This window comes from Heterodontus francisci, chromosome 35 (genome assembly GCF_036365525.1).
Source record: "Heterodontus francisci isolate sHetFra1 chromosome 35, sHetFra1.hap1, whole genome shotgun sequence".
Taxonomy (NCBI): Eukaryota; Metazoa; Chordata; class Chondrichthyes; order Heterodontiformes; family Heterodontidae; genus Heterodontus; species Heterodontus francisci.
In genome coordinates, this window is record NC_090405.1 from 16334138 (window position 1) to 16350183 (window position 16046).

The 16046-nt window shown below is 47.2% G+C and overlaps 1 non-coding gene across 1 annotated transcript; it reads right to left on the reverse strand.

Annotated features, from left to right (window-relative positions):
* Positions 1 to 4377: 4377 nt before the first annotated feature.
* trnar-ucg (transfer RNA arginine (anticodon UCG)) lies at positions 4378 to 4466 on the reverse strand. The gene is given in 2 exon segments: positions 4378 to 4413; positions 4430 to 4466. It is a non-coding gene; the product is annotated as a tRNA-Arg (tRNA).
* Between the last annotated feature and the right edge of the window lie 11580 nt (positions 4467 to 16046).

Below are 16046 nucleotides of genomic sequence, written 5' to 3' on the forward strand. Positions count from 1 at the left end.
ATCCCACCAGTCCAACAGAAGCTGAACAATTATTGCATGTTGTGATTGACGGTCTGGTCTGTAAACTGCACTGTATCACAGATTGCTGACATTTGCTAACTGGAAGTGAGAACTGCAAAATCGGGACAGTAGTTCACATAGTCTGTCAGTGTGAAAGAATCAGGCAATGTGAGGTAATAGAATTTGTCTGTAAATGTTACACTCATATTGCTTTATATTTTTATATTGAAAATAAAAGTAGTCATTTCGTGAAAATAGTGACATGTTGTCCGAACTTTGGTAGCCAGTTGTTTTCGTCTTGCACTCAGCAGGGCAATCCACAAGAATACCAATTTAAGGGAAAACAACAACTTTCTTCTGTATGAGAAGAGAGTGCTGATTGGTTGGCAAGTGAACTCTGATTGGTCGAGGCATTGCCATTCATAATGCATCAGTTTATGGTAACTGACAGATAACCGCCCAGCTTTGTTTGAAATTTAAACCAGGCAGCTTGACTCTGATTGGTCAAGGCATTGCCCTGAGGAATGAGGCAGTGAATGACTGTCACTTATTTTGTTTAGCTGAAACAGGCACAATGTGTGTGCATGTTCTTTCTATCTGCAAAGAACAGGGCCCTGTGTATTAATATATGTAGCTTACTGGACACACCAATGCACCACACTGCGAGCCCTACTGACAGTCTTAAATCGGTTGTCAGTGTAATTCTTAGCACACTGAGAATTATTTATCAAATGTTGTCCTATTGTGGAATCACATCTCATGTTGGATACTGTGTTTTGAGTTTTGCAAGCACGGGTTGGTTGGGTAGGGCCCATTGCGAACAGCGGAAGGGACATGTTATTTGATACAATCCGCCAGTTTTGGGATGTACGGTCTAGAAACCTAGCATCACACTGGTATTGAAATTCATATATCACGTTACATATTTGTGTGATAGGCAGGACGTCTCTTTTGCTTGACAGCAGCATCCTGTTAGTGGCGAACACCACACTTGTTGCTCCTGCATAGTAACAGCAGGAAACAGCGAGCTTCACCTGTAACTCAAATACTGGGGATAAATTACCTTTCCAGGGTAATTTGAGGAGACTGGGCACTTTTCAGGGCTCAAAACGACGGCCTTCAGCCCGTTTATAAGTTTGTGTGATATACAGATAGAAATGATCTGATCAGTGTCGCCATTGTAATGCAGGATGTCTTTGATTCGCCCTATTTCAGCATCAAGCTTGCATGGTGAGCAAATGGCTCAGCCCTATTTATGAGGTTGTCGATAAGACCAATCTTATAGCGCGTGGAACTGTAAGAATCCCAACGCGTGTATTGACCAGTGAAGGTAGGTTTGCGGTAGACCGTGGTAGAAAACCACTTAGCAGATTTCTCAACTAGTACATCAAGGAAAGGGAACTCATTTGACTGCTCCATTCCAAAGGTGAATTTGAGTGTAGGATGGAGCCCATGAAGACGTGCAAGGAAATTATTTCATGCAGCTGCGGATTCAAATATAGCAAACGTATCATCTACATATTGGAAATATGCAAGAGGTCGGAGGTTAGGTGTCATTCCCTTAAAAACAGGTTTGTCATGGAATCCAACAAAGATGTTTGTGAGAGCTGGGCCTAGAGGGGATCCCATGGCAACACCAGCGATACAGTGCAAATATCTATGGCTTCCTGAAGTGGTACATTGGTGAATAGGCTAGCAATGTCAAATGAACACATGGACACGGCATTGCTATCGATATGCAAGTCCTGAATGGTCTTCACAAATGTGAAGGAATCCTTCACTGTGTATGTGGAGAACTTGCTCAAAACTGGTTGTCACAATTTGCCCAACCATTTGGCAAATTCATTTCAGGATACTATTTACATTACTTCAAATAAAGAAAACCGAACTACACAAAGAACTGAGCACAACGCTGAAAGTTTCACAGCAAATAGTCAAATGGGAAAAGGATGAAATACAGAAAGAAAAAGCCTAAAATACTGAAAACACTCAGCCAGTCCGGAAACAACTGTGGAGAAGAGAAGCTCGGGTTAGTGGTCCAGTTCTGTGACCCTTCTGTAGACCTGAAACATTGCTCCTACCTTCCTCTCTCCACAGATACTGCTGGAACTGCTGAGTGTTTCCAGAATCTTCTGTTATTATTCAGATTTCCAGTGTGTGCAGTATTTCTCTTTTTGAAAATTAAATATTCCCTGAGAGGAATGGAACTTTACATAAAAAATAGGAGTAGGCCATTCGGCCCATCGAAATAGCTCTGCCATTCAATAAGATCACAGCTGATCTCCTACATCAACTCCATCTTACCACATGAGCACAGATCCCTTGATTCCCTTCGTATCCAAAAACCTATCGATCTCTCTCTTGGATATACCCAATGATTGAGCATCCACATCTCTAGAGTCACAGAGAGATACAGCACTGAAAAAGGCCCTTCGGCCCACCGAGTCTGTGCCGACCAACAACCACCCATTTATACTAATCCTACATTCATCCCATATTCCCTACCACATTCCCACCATTCTCCTACGACCTATCTCCACTCGGGGCAATTTACAATGGTCAATTTACCTATCAACCTGCAAGTCTTTGGCTGTGGGAGGAAACTGGAGCACCTGGCGGAAACCCACGCGGTCACAGAGAAAACTTGCAAACTCCGCACAGGCAATACCCTGAACGGAACCGAGGTCACTGGAGCTGTGAGGCTGCGGTGCTAACCACTGCGCGTAGAGAATTCCAAAGATTCACAATACTTTGAGTGAAAAAAAATTCTCCTCTTCTCAGTCCTAAATGATGGAGCCATTTATACTGAGACTGTGATTCCTAGTTCTAGATTCCCCAGCCAGAGGAAACATCCTCCCAGCATTTACCCTGTTAAATCCCTTAAGATTTTTAGGTGCCAGTAAGATTACCTCTGACTCTTCTCAATTCTGAGGAATATCGGCCTCGTCTACTCAATCTCTTCTCATAGGACAATCCCCTCATCCCAGGAAGCAATCGAGTGACACTTTGATACACTTCCTTGAAGGCAAGTATATCCTTCCTTAGATAAGGGGAACCAAAACTGTACACAGTGCTCCAGGTGTGATCTCACCAAGGCTCTGCCTAATTGTAGTCAAACTTCTTTCTTCTTATAAAAACTCTTCACAATGTTGAACACAACTATTAACTGCCCCATTAACATCTCTGCTCTAAGAACAAGGACCCCAGCTTCACACACCCCAGACCCCTATTCTTTCCACATTAGCTGAATTCCTGCATCTCTGATACATTCTAGTAAATCTCCTCTGCACCCTCTCTAAGGCCTTGCCATTCCTGCTAAAGTGTGGAGCATGGAATTAGACACAATGCTCTAGCTGAGGCCTATAACCAGTGAGATTTAGAAAGGTTCAGCCTCAATTGCTTGTCTGTGTCCCGTACTCCCATTTCTGGTTTCTGACTCAATGTCGGCTCTGAGCTGTTGAAACTGCCTGAAGAAACATTTCCACCCAACAAAGCGCTCGGAATGTGAGAAGGGACAAAGTGAGTGACCAAGTACATCAACTCCAAGTAAAACTCCACCATGTAGTGAAAACACTCGAAACACAACGGCTCTTTTAAGAGCCACCCACAATCTCTCTGAAAAAGCTGCACCAACATCTCTCTAGAATTGGTTTATTTCATTGGTTTTAATGCTCAGTAACTCTCTGGAACTTTCTCACTGTCTTTGTGTTTTCTGTTTCAATCTGGTATGGAGATTCTGGGAAGATGAGTTTCACTACCTGGGAGGATCTTTGTGGTTTTCCTGCAGAAACACAAAACAAAGTCTCTTTTCAGAGTCACCCACCTCCTCATAGGGACAACAGTGACATGGGAACGGGAGCTGGGGTGTGTTTTATGCCGGAAATATCAGTTAATGATTTATGTTGTGCTCTCGTTATATTCCAATCTCTGAATTGAGCCTTTCCACCGCACCAGGGTTATGGGGAGAGTTTTCATCGTTTCTTTTCTAAACGTACAGACGATGTTATAAAGTTGCTGATTTACCCAGATGGTGGATTCTCCCCTCACAGTGAAAAGTAACATCACACCTTCACATCTGCCCATTGTTTTATAATTGAATAATTAGCAAAATGGAATTATTTGTGATGTTATTTCCCCCGAGACGGTGTTTCCTGCAGTGAAACTGATCAGTTTCAGCTCAGTCATTCAGGGACCTGGAATTCCTGCAGTTTGAGCCCGCTGTGACCCCAGCCCACTTCTGATTGGTCACCCTCTTCTCATGAAGTCAGTGACAGCACATGAGGAGGCCATTCGCCCCATCAAGTCCATGTCGGGTTTCCAATCTGTTCAGTCCCCGACTTGATCCCCAAAGCCCTGCATAATCCCTTTGGGTCAAAATGACTGTGGCAGGACTCGAACCTGCAATCTTCTGATAACATCATAAAATACACCGAAGTCAGACGCCTTATCCATTAGGCCACACAGCCATTAGTTCTCAGGAATGATTCAATCAGAGAACCTCGAAGCACAAAATACAAAAAATCATTGGTTGAACCTGTCAACCTGGCAGAATATTTGAATTTGTGAAAGCCGCCAATTTCACTTTGGAAAAGAAGTGATCGACTGGAAAAGTACATAAAAATCTATTTTCCCGTAGCGGTTTAAATAAACTTTTAAAACACAATTTTGCTTTTACCGACTCAAATTGCTGGTGCTATTTTATGAACAGCTTTATCTTGCCAATTTTTGTCAACTTCTCATCCGTAACTGACAGCAAAAGACTCCGTTCAGCAATCTTTCACACGACAAACAACTCAAACTTGGTGTGGAAGTAATAAATTACAGACTATTGGTAATTCCCCTTCACACAGGCTTCAGGGGGACAGTGAGAAGCCACTGAAATAGTTGCTTCATCCTTTTAAAAGGTTCCCATTCTGTCCTGTTACTGATGTGTTGGAATCAGATTTGTATTTAACAAGCTATTTCTGTGAAAACAAAATCCTCAACAGACCAGCTGGGAATCTGGGAATCACTGAAGTAAAATAAAAGGCTTTTGATTGAGAAGACGGGACCTTCTCACCAGCAGCCGGGTTACATTCCCCTCACATCCTTACACAGTGAGCTGCTCTTTCCCTCGAGAAATCGACAGCAGCAGTTGGAAGTTCAGTAAAAGGATCGGTTCATTGAGACAAGTTTCTGACTGACAGGTGGTGCTGAATATTAATACAAGAAGGTCCTGGAATGGGAAACAAGTGTCCAGAGTGGGGTCTGAAATCAGGACAGGGAAATGGCCAGCACTGACACAGATCATTTCATTATTACATTGATATCTGACTGCCTATAAGGAGAAGCGAGTTAAACACATGATGGTGAAAGGAATGGAAGATGACGCTGGTTGTTCTCGATGAAGAGAGATCGACAGAGGTGTGGGTACAGCAGACTTCAGACAGTAATCAGCCCTTTCAGATACTGTGGGTGGATCTGAAAAGAGCCTTTGGGATAGGGAAAAAAGCTCTTTGTTGAAAAACCCTCAAATAGCTACCTTGTAATTGGTCAGGTTACTAATGTTTTAGTTAGTGTAATTTATGAATAATTACTAATTAGAAAGTGCTGTTTGGACAGAGTGTAAAGCTGTGAGTTGATGTGTGAGGGACTTCACTGACTCGGGGAAGGAGGTGCTCTTTGGTCTCTTCTCTTCTGCCTTTTCAGCCTCCATGATACAGGGGAAGAAGCTGATCGGTGAGTAACTGGTAAATTATTCTACTTATTACACTTATTACACGAGCAATAATGAGTTTGTAAAGCTAAGTAACGGCAGGGCAGCTCGAAAAGTAAAAGTTCGAAATTGGGGGAAGGCAAATTTTACAAAACTGAGAGGTGATTTGGTGGATGTGGACTGGATACAACTACTTGAAGGAAACCCAAAGATGTTTTATCAGTCCATTAAGAGCGTGAGGATAACTAAGGAAAGGGTATGGCCTATCAGAGATGTACAAGGGAACTTCTGTGTGGATCCAGAAGATGTGGGCGGGGTTCTTAATGAGTTTTTTGTCTCTGCCTTCACAAAGGAGAGGGATGATGCAGACATTGTAGTAAAAGAAGAGGAGTGTGAAATATTAGATACGATAAGCATAATGAGAGTGGAAGTACTAGAGAGTCTGACATCCTTGAAAATGAATAAATCACCAGGGCCAGATGGTTTGCATCTCAGGTTGTTAAAGGAAGCCAAGGAGTAAATAATGGATGCGCTGAGGATCATCTTCAAATCCTCACTGGATATGGGGGAGGTGCCGGAGGATTGGAGGTCTGCGAACGTTGTACTATTATTTTAAAAGGATGTGGAAAGTCTGACCTCAGTGGTGGGTAAATTATTCGAATCAATTCTGAGGGACAGGATAAACTACCACTTGGAAAGACATGGATTAATCAGGGATAGTCAGCATGGATTTGTTAAGGGAAGGTCATGTCTCACTAACTTGATTGAGTTTTTTGAGGAAGTAACAAGGAGCATTGATGAGGACAGTGCGGTGGATGTGGTTTACATGGATTTTAGTAAGGCATTTGATAACGTCCCACATGGCAGTCTGGTCAATGAAATGAAAGCCCATGGGATACAGGGGAATGTGGCAGGTTGGATCCAAAATTGACTCAGTGGCAGGAAACAAAGGATAGTAGTCAACGGATGTTTTTGCAAATGGAAAGCGGTTTTCAGTGGCGTTCCACAGGGTTCAGTGTTGGGTCCCTTGCTGTTTGTGGTGTATGTTACCACACGGGCAGCACAGTGGCGCAGCGGTTAGCACCGCAGCCTCACAGCTCCAGCGACCCGGGTTCAATTCTGGGTACTGTCTGTGTGGGTTTCCTCTGGGTGCTCCAGTTTCCTCTCACATGCCAAAGACTTGCTGGTTGATAGGTTAATTGGCCATTATAAATTGTCCCTAGGTAGGTGGTAGGGAAATATAGGGACAGGTGGGGATGTGGTAGGAATATGGAATTAGTGTAGGATTAGTATAACATGGATGGTTGATGGTTGGCACAAACTCGGTGGGCCGAAGGGCCTGTTTCAGTGCTGTATCTCTGAAAAAAAAATTAATTATTTGGAATTAAATGTGGGAGCTATGATTGGGAAATTGGCCGTGTAATTGATGGTGAGGAGGATAGCTGTAGACTTATGAATGGATTAATTGAGTGGGCGGAAAAGTGGCAAATGGAATTCAATCTGGAGAAGTGTGAGGTAATGCATTTGGGGAGGGCAAACAAAGCAAGGGAATACACAATAAACGGGAAGATATTGAGATGGGTAGAAGAAGTGAGAGACTTTGGAGTGCATGTCCACAAGTCCCTGAAAGTGACAGGATAGGTAGATAGAGTGGTGAAGAAGGCATATGGAATGATTTCCTTTCTTGGTTGACAAAAGCAGGGATGGAATGCGAGAACTGTTTAAAACGGTGGTTTGGCCACAGCTGGAGTATTGCGTACAGTTCTGGTCATCACATTACAGAAAGGACATAATTGTTGTGTAGAGAGTACAGAGGAGATTTACAAGAATGATACTGTGGGTGGCTCTGAAAAGAACCTTTGGGTATTTGATAAAATCCTGGCAGATTGCCTTGGTTTTGGTGCCCGGAGCACTGGTTTTCTTGGGCAGCAGAATGCCCTAGATATTAGGCAGCACCCAGCCCGGAGTGATGGTCACCCCTCCCAGCAGCTTGGTGAGCTCCTCGTCATTCTGGACAGTCAGCTGTAGGTGTCTGAGGATGTTGCGGGTCTTCTTGTTGTCCTGGGCCGCGTTACTGGCCAACTCGAGGATTTCAGCGGTCAGATACTCGAGCACAGCAGCCAGATAGACCGGGGCTCCGGCACCCACACGCTCAGCATAGTTGCCCTTTCTCAGGAGCCTGTGAACACGGCCCACCAGGAACTGCAGTCCAGCCCGGGAGGAGCGAGACTTGGCCTTGGACCGAGCTTTCCTGCCGGTCTTTCCTCTTCCAGACTTTTCTTTTCCAAAAATAGACTTGAGGACATTCCGTGCAGACCACTGCCTGATGGATTGGTGGTCAAAGGTGTTTTTCCACACAAACATTTCCACGAACGCACAGTCCAACTGGATGGAGCGTTCCGTGGCAATGTCACCAGATCCATCCTTCGCAACACCGGGGTCAGATAGAACCTCAGCACGTCGTGACACTTGGTGTTTGCATACTGGGGCTCTACGCACAGCTTGATGCAGCCACATACTAAGGCGGCCATCAGGTTGAGGGCGACGTTGAGTACATTTTTTCGCCTTTATCCAGAGGTTTGAACATCGTGTCCCTCTGGACCCTGTCCATTTTGCGTCTTCAGATAAAGCGGGAAATGGCTCGGGTGATCGCCACAGCACAGGAGTGGGGTATGGGCCAGACCTGTGCCACTTACAGCAACAACAAGAGCACCTTGCACCTGATGACCAGGTTCTTACCCATAATAGAGAGAGATCGCTGCTCCCACTTGCTCAGTTTATGTTGTACCCTGGCTACTCGCTCCTCCCAGGTTTTGGTGCACGTCCCGGCCCTGACAAACCATATCCCCAGCACCTTCAGGTAGTCTGACCTGACAGTGAAGGGGACAAAGGATCGGTCAGCCCAGTTTCCAAGGAACATGGCCTCGCTCTTGCCATGGTTAACATTGGCTCCCGAATCCAGTTTGAACTGGTCGCAGATGCTCATCAGTCTGCGAATGGACAGCGGATCCGATCAGAATACTGCAACATCATCCATGTACAGGGAGGCTTTGACCTGAGTGACTCCACTGCCTGGGATTGTCACCCCTCTTATGCCCGCATCCTTCCAAATAGACTCAGCAAAGGGTTCGATACAGCAAACACACAAAGCAGGGGAAAGAGGACAGCCCTGTCTGACTCCAGATTTGATTGGAAACTTTCTGATTCCCACCCAATTTTTTGGACTGCACTGCTGATGTTTGTGTAGAGCAGTTTGATCCAATTGCAGATTCCCTCCCCAAACCCCATTTTGGAAAGCACGTCCATCATGTAGGTGTGCGATATCCTGTCAAAAGCCTTCTCCTGGTCCAGGCTGATGAGGCAGGTGTCCACCCTCCTGACCTGTACAGAGGCGATCGTATCCCTGAGTAGCACGACACTATCAGAGATCTTCCTGCTGGGTACAGTACAGGTCTGGTCAGGGTGAATCACCAACTCCAGAGCAGAGTTGACTCGACTGGCGATGACTTTGGACAGAACCTTGTAGTCTACATTAAGCAGTGAGATGGGCCGCCAATTTCTGATTTCTGCCCTCTCCCCCTTCTGCTTGTAGATGAGGGTGATGATGCCTTTCCTCATGGATTCTGACATGCTGCCGGCCAGGAGCGTACTCTCGTACACCTCCAGCAGGTCTGGGCTGACCCAGTACCACAGGGCCGAATACAACTCAACTGGTAAGCCGTCGCTTCCGGGAGTTTTCTTCGTCTCAAAAGACTTGATGGCCTTTGTCAGCTTGTCCAGAGTTAGCGGTTTGTCCAGATTCTCCTGCATGCTGTCATCTAAGACCTCTGTGATAGATGACAGGAAGGACTGGGAGGACGTGCTGTCCATAGACTTCACGTCTTGCAGCCCAGCATTCAAGGATTTGCTAATCCTTAGTATGTCGGACTGCGAAGTTGTGACCGAGCCATCCTCTTCCTTCAAGCTGCTGATCACAGAGCTCTCTCTGTGTACCTTTTGGAAGAAGAAACGCGAGCACGTCTCATCCTGCTCTTTGGAGCAGACTCTGGACCGGAGGATGATCTTGGAGGCCTCCGTGGCAAAGAGCGAGGCCTGCTGGCTCTTCACCTCTTGGAAGTCCTCCTTGACCTCAACCCCCATCGACTGCAGCCAGAGCAGATTTTGCATTCTTTTCTGGAGTGCGGACATTTCCCTCTGTCTCTCTCACCCTCTGAACACCTTTGGAGATAAAGAACCTCTTGATGTTCTCCTTGATCACTTCCCACCAGTTCACCGGATACTCAAAGAGGGTCTCACTGTTCTCCAACTTTTTCAATCTCTTTTGAGTTCCTCAATGTTCTCTGGGGTTAGCAGTGTAGCATTGAGCTTCCATGTCCCCCTGCCAACCCGCTGGTCATCCTGTAAGTGACAGTCAACCAGTAAGAGGCAGTGGTCGGAGAAGAACACCGGCTTGACGTCGGTGGATCTGACCGTGAAAGCAGGGGACACATACAGGAAGTCAATCCTGGAACGGGCAGACCCGTCCGATCTTGACCAGGTGTATCTACGCTGCTCTCTGTCTGCAGGTTTGCTGAAGACATTGTGCAGTTTGGCATTTTATACTGTTTCCTTTAAGAATCTGGGCGGAGCGTCCAGTTTTCTGTCGTCACTGCCAGATCGTCCAGCTGCATCAATGATGCAGTTGAAGTCACCTCCAAGAATGATCGGCCTGGATGTCGCCAGCAGCAGTGGGAGTTGCTGGAGGATGGTCAGCCACTCGTTGCATTGGACCGGGGCATATACGTTGCTTAACTGGAGCGGAGCATTGTTGTACATTACATCTGCTACGAGAAGGCGACCGCCCACCAGCATCTTAACTTCAGAGATGGTTAAGTTGCCTTCCCGCAGCAGAATCCCCAGGCCGGAGGAACAGGAATCATTTCCTCTGGACCAGATCGATGACCCATGGGATCACCATCGTGACCATTGCCTGTAAGTGCTGCAGTGCAGGATTCCACACTCCTGACGAAACAGTACGCCAGGTTTGACCTTTGCGAAGTCATCCAAGGTTGAAACACATCACGTGGTGGATTTAACACAATGCATGTTAATCGAAGCAATCTTTATATCCACTATAAAGTTGGGTGTTGCTTACCACACCAGGTGTCCTTGCTAGTCCCAGTCCTTGAGTATGTTCCTGCATACCCATAGTGTACGCAAGCTGTTTCACATTCGTTGAGCCCAGAAACCCCTCATGGTTATTCATGAGGGTTTTGTTCCACTGGGGTGACATCGGCAGGTGGGTGGCAGGTCTTGTAGGCAGCAAGGCTTGGGTTGTCCTCTGCTGTTGGTGTCTTTCCCCTCGCTCCCTCCTCGAAGACTTCACTGTTCCTGACTTCCGGAGCTGGAGCTGGAGTGCGCAGGACACTTCGCTGCTCTCGGTCTCCCGGAGCTGGGGTGCACTGAGCATCTCCTTGGGTTCCATGCTTTTGGTTTGGGGTGCGCTGGGCTCGTCACAGCTTCCAGTGCCCCGGAGCTGGGGGGCTTTATCTGCCAGCTCCTTTGAGTTCTGCTGCTTCTTTTGGAGGTGCCATCATTCCGGCCCTTCCTCGTCCAGTGAGGAGGAGCTGCTGTAGTCTGTCTCAGACGGTAGCCTCCTCTTGCCACTGGTTGGGTGTTGACCTGTTCTTTTTTTGGAGCTTTTTTCTTTGTGGTCTTCCTTTGTACCACCTGCCACTGACCTGTTTGTCCATCTGCTGCCTCCTCCTCCATTAATTCTGTCTGTGGAGGAGGTGTTTCCAGGCACGGAGTAGGTGTTGGGTCACTGGTTGCAGCTGCCTCCCCTTTCTTCTCTTTCTCAGATAGACTTTCATCGCTGTGAGGAGGATTGCTTGTTTCCCTCCCAGCACCAGACATGTTCACCGTTCCTTAACCCGGTCTTCCCTTGATCCTTGCTGCCTGAGCATAACTGAGGCAGCGTTTGGGCAGGTTTTGCAGAGGTGGCCTGCCCCACCTCACAGGTTGCAGTACTTACAATGATTACAGTCCTTGGTCTGATGGCCTTCCTTCTTGCAGTTCTTGCAGACGACTGTGCTGCAGTTAGCTGCCACGTGACCAGATTTGCCGCAGGTACGACAAACTCTGGGCTGCTCCGCATAGACCATGAAGCCTCGACTTCCCCCGAAAGTGAAGCTGGAGGGAGGATGGATGATGGCTCCGTTGGCATCGACCTTCAAGGTCACCTTGACCTGCCGCTAGCTGGTCCAATTCCAAATGGGTCCTTGACATCAGTGCTGCCGCCGGCCACCTCAACATACCTGGTGAGGAAGGTGAGTACATCCACGACAGGAACATGGAGGTTGTAGAGGTGGCTTCTCACCACCCGGTCACGTTGCGATGGCAGTGTGAAGAGCGGCTCCACTGTGAGGATTGACAGCGGCGCCTGGTTTCCCTTCTCCTTGAACACCTTCAGGAACTTGATGCATCCGCCATGTTCTTGGACGTCACGTCAAAATATCCACAGCTGGGGAAGTCCTGCAGGCAGAAGATGTTCGCAGCTTGGAATCCACAGCAATCAATAAGGATTTTCTTAATGAAGAAGGTACGATCAACCGGTGCATCTCCATCATTATCCTTCACTACCACCCGAACAGTGTTACACACTCCCTGGCCTGAAGTTACAGAATTGGTTACAGCCATTTTACTCAAAAACTTACCTGAGACAGGATCATGGTCTCTCCCCTGCTCCTCTTCCAGACATTTCCACAATCTCACAAATACTTTCACAAAGAGTGAGGAATTCCTCCCGCACTTCCCTGCTTTACCTTCTAGAGGAATGCAGTCCGGCTACTTCTGATTGGTTACTGTCTGCTGAATCTCATTGGCTGGTTCATGTCACCAATCAGGTAGCTGCTATTTCGCCGATCATCAAAGGGCAATGAGAAAATGGGGCGGAGATTGACAGTGGCAAATTGTCAGAGCTGAAATCCATTCACAAATTTGAAAAGCCCGCAAAAATATTTGTGAAACAAGGAACAGCTGAAATATAATAAATAATATCGTCTAAAGAGTAAAATGTATTTCACTCTCTCCTTATATTGTGTTTCTCCTCATTGTCCGTCACAGATACCAGACTTACTTTCCTTCCGGGGGCGGAGCGGAGAGGAGTGGACCTGTGGGGAGAACGCAGAGAGCAGAACCAATAAATTGAGCCCAAGGATCGCGGCCCAGTCACTCACCTTCCGGGAGAGGACTGGACCTGTGGGGAGAACACCGAGAGTGGAGCCGATAAATTGAGCCCGAGGATCGTGGCCCAGTCACTCACCTTCCGGGAGTGGAGCGGACCTGTGGGGAGAACACCGAGAGTGGAGCCGATAAATTGAGCCTGAGGATCGCGGCCTAGTCACTCACCTTCCAGGTGAGAAGCGGAGAGCAGTCCAGGCACGCCGGAGTTTGAAAACAAAGGAGCTGTGATGTCACAGGAAGGCTGCAAGGTGATTGGTTGGTGAGTATCTGCTGTTAGGGAGTTACTCTAAATAGCTGGGTAAGTAACTAAAAGTAAAGGGAAAGGTCTACAGTTTTTTCAATAAAGGAGGTCGTGTTTTTTGGGGGAGAATCAAGGTCCCTAGTGTAAATAATTTAATTTTTGGGTAATTTAAGGGGATAAATTAAGGGTAAGTTATGGCAGGGCAGCTCAGCAATGTGGAGTGATCCTCCTGTGCAATGTGGGAAGTCAGGGACACTTCAAGTATCCAGGACGAACACGTGTGCAGGAAGTGTCTCCAGCTGCAGCAACTCGAAATCCACGTTTCGGATCTGGAGCGGCGGCTGGAGATACTGTGGAGCATCCGCGAGGCTGAGATCATCATGGATAGCACGTATAGGGAGGTGGTCACATCGCAGGTAAAGACTGCTCAGGTAGAAAGGCAATGGGTCACCACCAGGCAGAGTACAAGAACTAGGCAGGTAGTGAAGGAGTCCTCTGGATCCATCTCCCTTTCTAACAGATTTTCCACTTTGAATACTATTGGGGGAGATAGCTTCTCAGGGGAATGCAGCAAGAACCAAGTCTGTGGCACCACAGGTGGATCAGCTGCACAGGAGGGGCGGAAAAGGAGTAGAAGAGCTATAGTGATAGGGGATTCTATCGTAAGAGGTACAGATAGGCATTTCTGTGGCTGCAAACGTGACTCCAGGATGGTATGTTGCCTCCCTGGTGCTAGGGTCAAGGATGTCACAGAGTGGCTGCAGGACAAGGGGGAGGGTGAACAGTCAGAGGTCATGGTACACATTGGCACCAATGACATAGGTAGAAAGAGGGATGAGGTCCTGCAACCAGAATTTAGGGAGCTAGATAGCAGATTAAAAAGCAGGACCTCAAAGGTTGTAATCTCTGGATTACTCCCAATGCCACATGCTAATGAGTATAGGAATAAGAGGGTAGAGCAGATGAATGCATGGCTGAGGATATGGTGCAGGAGGGAGGGCCTTAATTTCCTCGACCACTGGGTCTGTTTCTGGCAAAGGTGGGACCTACCTGTACAAGTTGGACGGGTTGCACCTGAACTGGAACGGGACCAACATACTTGCTGGGAGGTTTGCTAGTGCTGTTTTGGGGGGTAGGGGGGGTTTAAACTAATTTGGCAGGGGGGTCGGATACAGAGTGGAGGTACAGTAGGGGGTTAAACACAGTCAAATTTAAAAGAGAAACTGAGTCAGTCTGGAAGGCAGAGCAAATATAGACCTGTTACGGCACAAGTGAAAAATGCAAGGCTGGATTGCATCTATTTTAATGAAAGGAGTCTTACTAATAAGGCAGATAAATTGAGGGCGATGATTAGCACATGGGATTATGATCTTATTCCTATCACAGAGACATGGTTGAGGGAGGGGCTGGACTGGCAGCTCAGTATTCCAGGGTACAGAATCTACAGGCAAGACAGGTGAGGGAGTAAAAGAGGAGGTGGCATTGCACTGTTGATCAAGGAGTCAATTACTGCAGTAAGGAAGGATGATATCTTAGAAATTCCTCAAATGAGGCCATATGGGTAGAACTTAAAAACAAAAAGGGGACAATCACTTGGCTGGGAGTGTACTACAGGCCTCTAAACAGACAGGAAGAGATAGAGGAGAAAATATGTAGGCAAATCTCAGAGAGGTGGAAGAATCTTCTTCTTCTTTGGCCTCCTTGTCTCGAGGGACAATGGGTAAGCACCATTGGTGGTCAGTGGTTTGTGAAGCAGCGCCTGGAGTGGCTATAAAGGCCAATTCTAGAGTGATAGACTCTTCCACAGGTGCTGCAGATAAAATTGGTTGTCAGGGCTGTTACACAGTTGGCTCTCCCCTTGCGCTTCTGTCTTTTTTCCTGCCAACTGCGAAGTCTCTTCGACTCGCCACACTTTAGCCCCACCTTTATGGCTGCCCGCCAGCTCTGGCGATCACTGGCAACTGACTCCCACGACTTGTGATCAATGTCACAGGACTTCATATCGCGTTTGCAGACGTCTTTTAAGCGGAGACATGGATGGCCGGTGGGTCTGATACAAGTGATGAACTCGTTGTACAATGTGTCCTTGGGGATCCTGCCATCTTCCATGTGGCTCACATGGCCAAGCCATCTCAAGTGCCACTGGCTCAGTAGGGTGTATATGCTGGGGCTGTGTTGGAGATACGGTCCTGCCACCTGATGCCAAGGATTCTCCGGAGGCTGCGAAGATGGAATGAATTGAGACGTCGCTCTTGGCTGACATACGTTGTCCAGGCCTCGCTGCCATAGAGCAAGTTACTGAGGACACAGGCTTGATACACTTGGACTTTTGTGTTCCGTGTCAGTGCGCCATTTTCCAACACTCTCTTGGCCAGTCTGGACATAGCAGTGGAAGCCTTTCCCATGCACTTGTTGATTTCTGCATCGAGAGACAGGTTACTGGTGATAGTTGAGCCTAGGTAGGTGAACTCTTGAACCACTTCCAGAGCGTGGTCGTTGATATTGATGGATGGAGCATTTCTGACGTCCTGTCCCTTGATGTTCTTTTTCTTGAGGCTTATGGTTAGGCCATATTCGTTGCAGGCAGCCGCAGTCATGTCGATGAGACTCTGCAGCCACTCTTCAGAGTGAGATGTTAAAGCAGCATCGTCAGCAAAGAGGAGTTCCCTGATGAGGACTTTCCGTACTTTGGTCTTCGCTCTTAGACGGGCAAGGTTGAACAACCTGCCCCCTGATCTTGTGTGGAGGAAAATTCCTTCTTCTGAAGGGTTGAATGTATGTGAGAGCAGCAGCGAGAAGAAGATTCCAAACAATGTAGGTGCGAGAACACAGCCCTGTTTCATGCCACTCAGGATAGGAAAGGGGTCTGATGAGGTGCCGTTATGC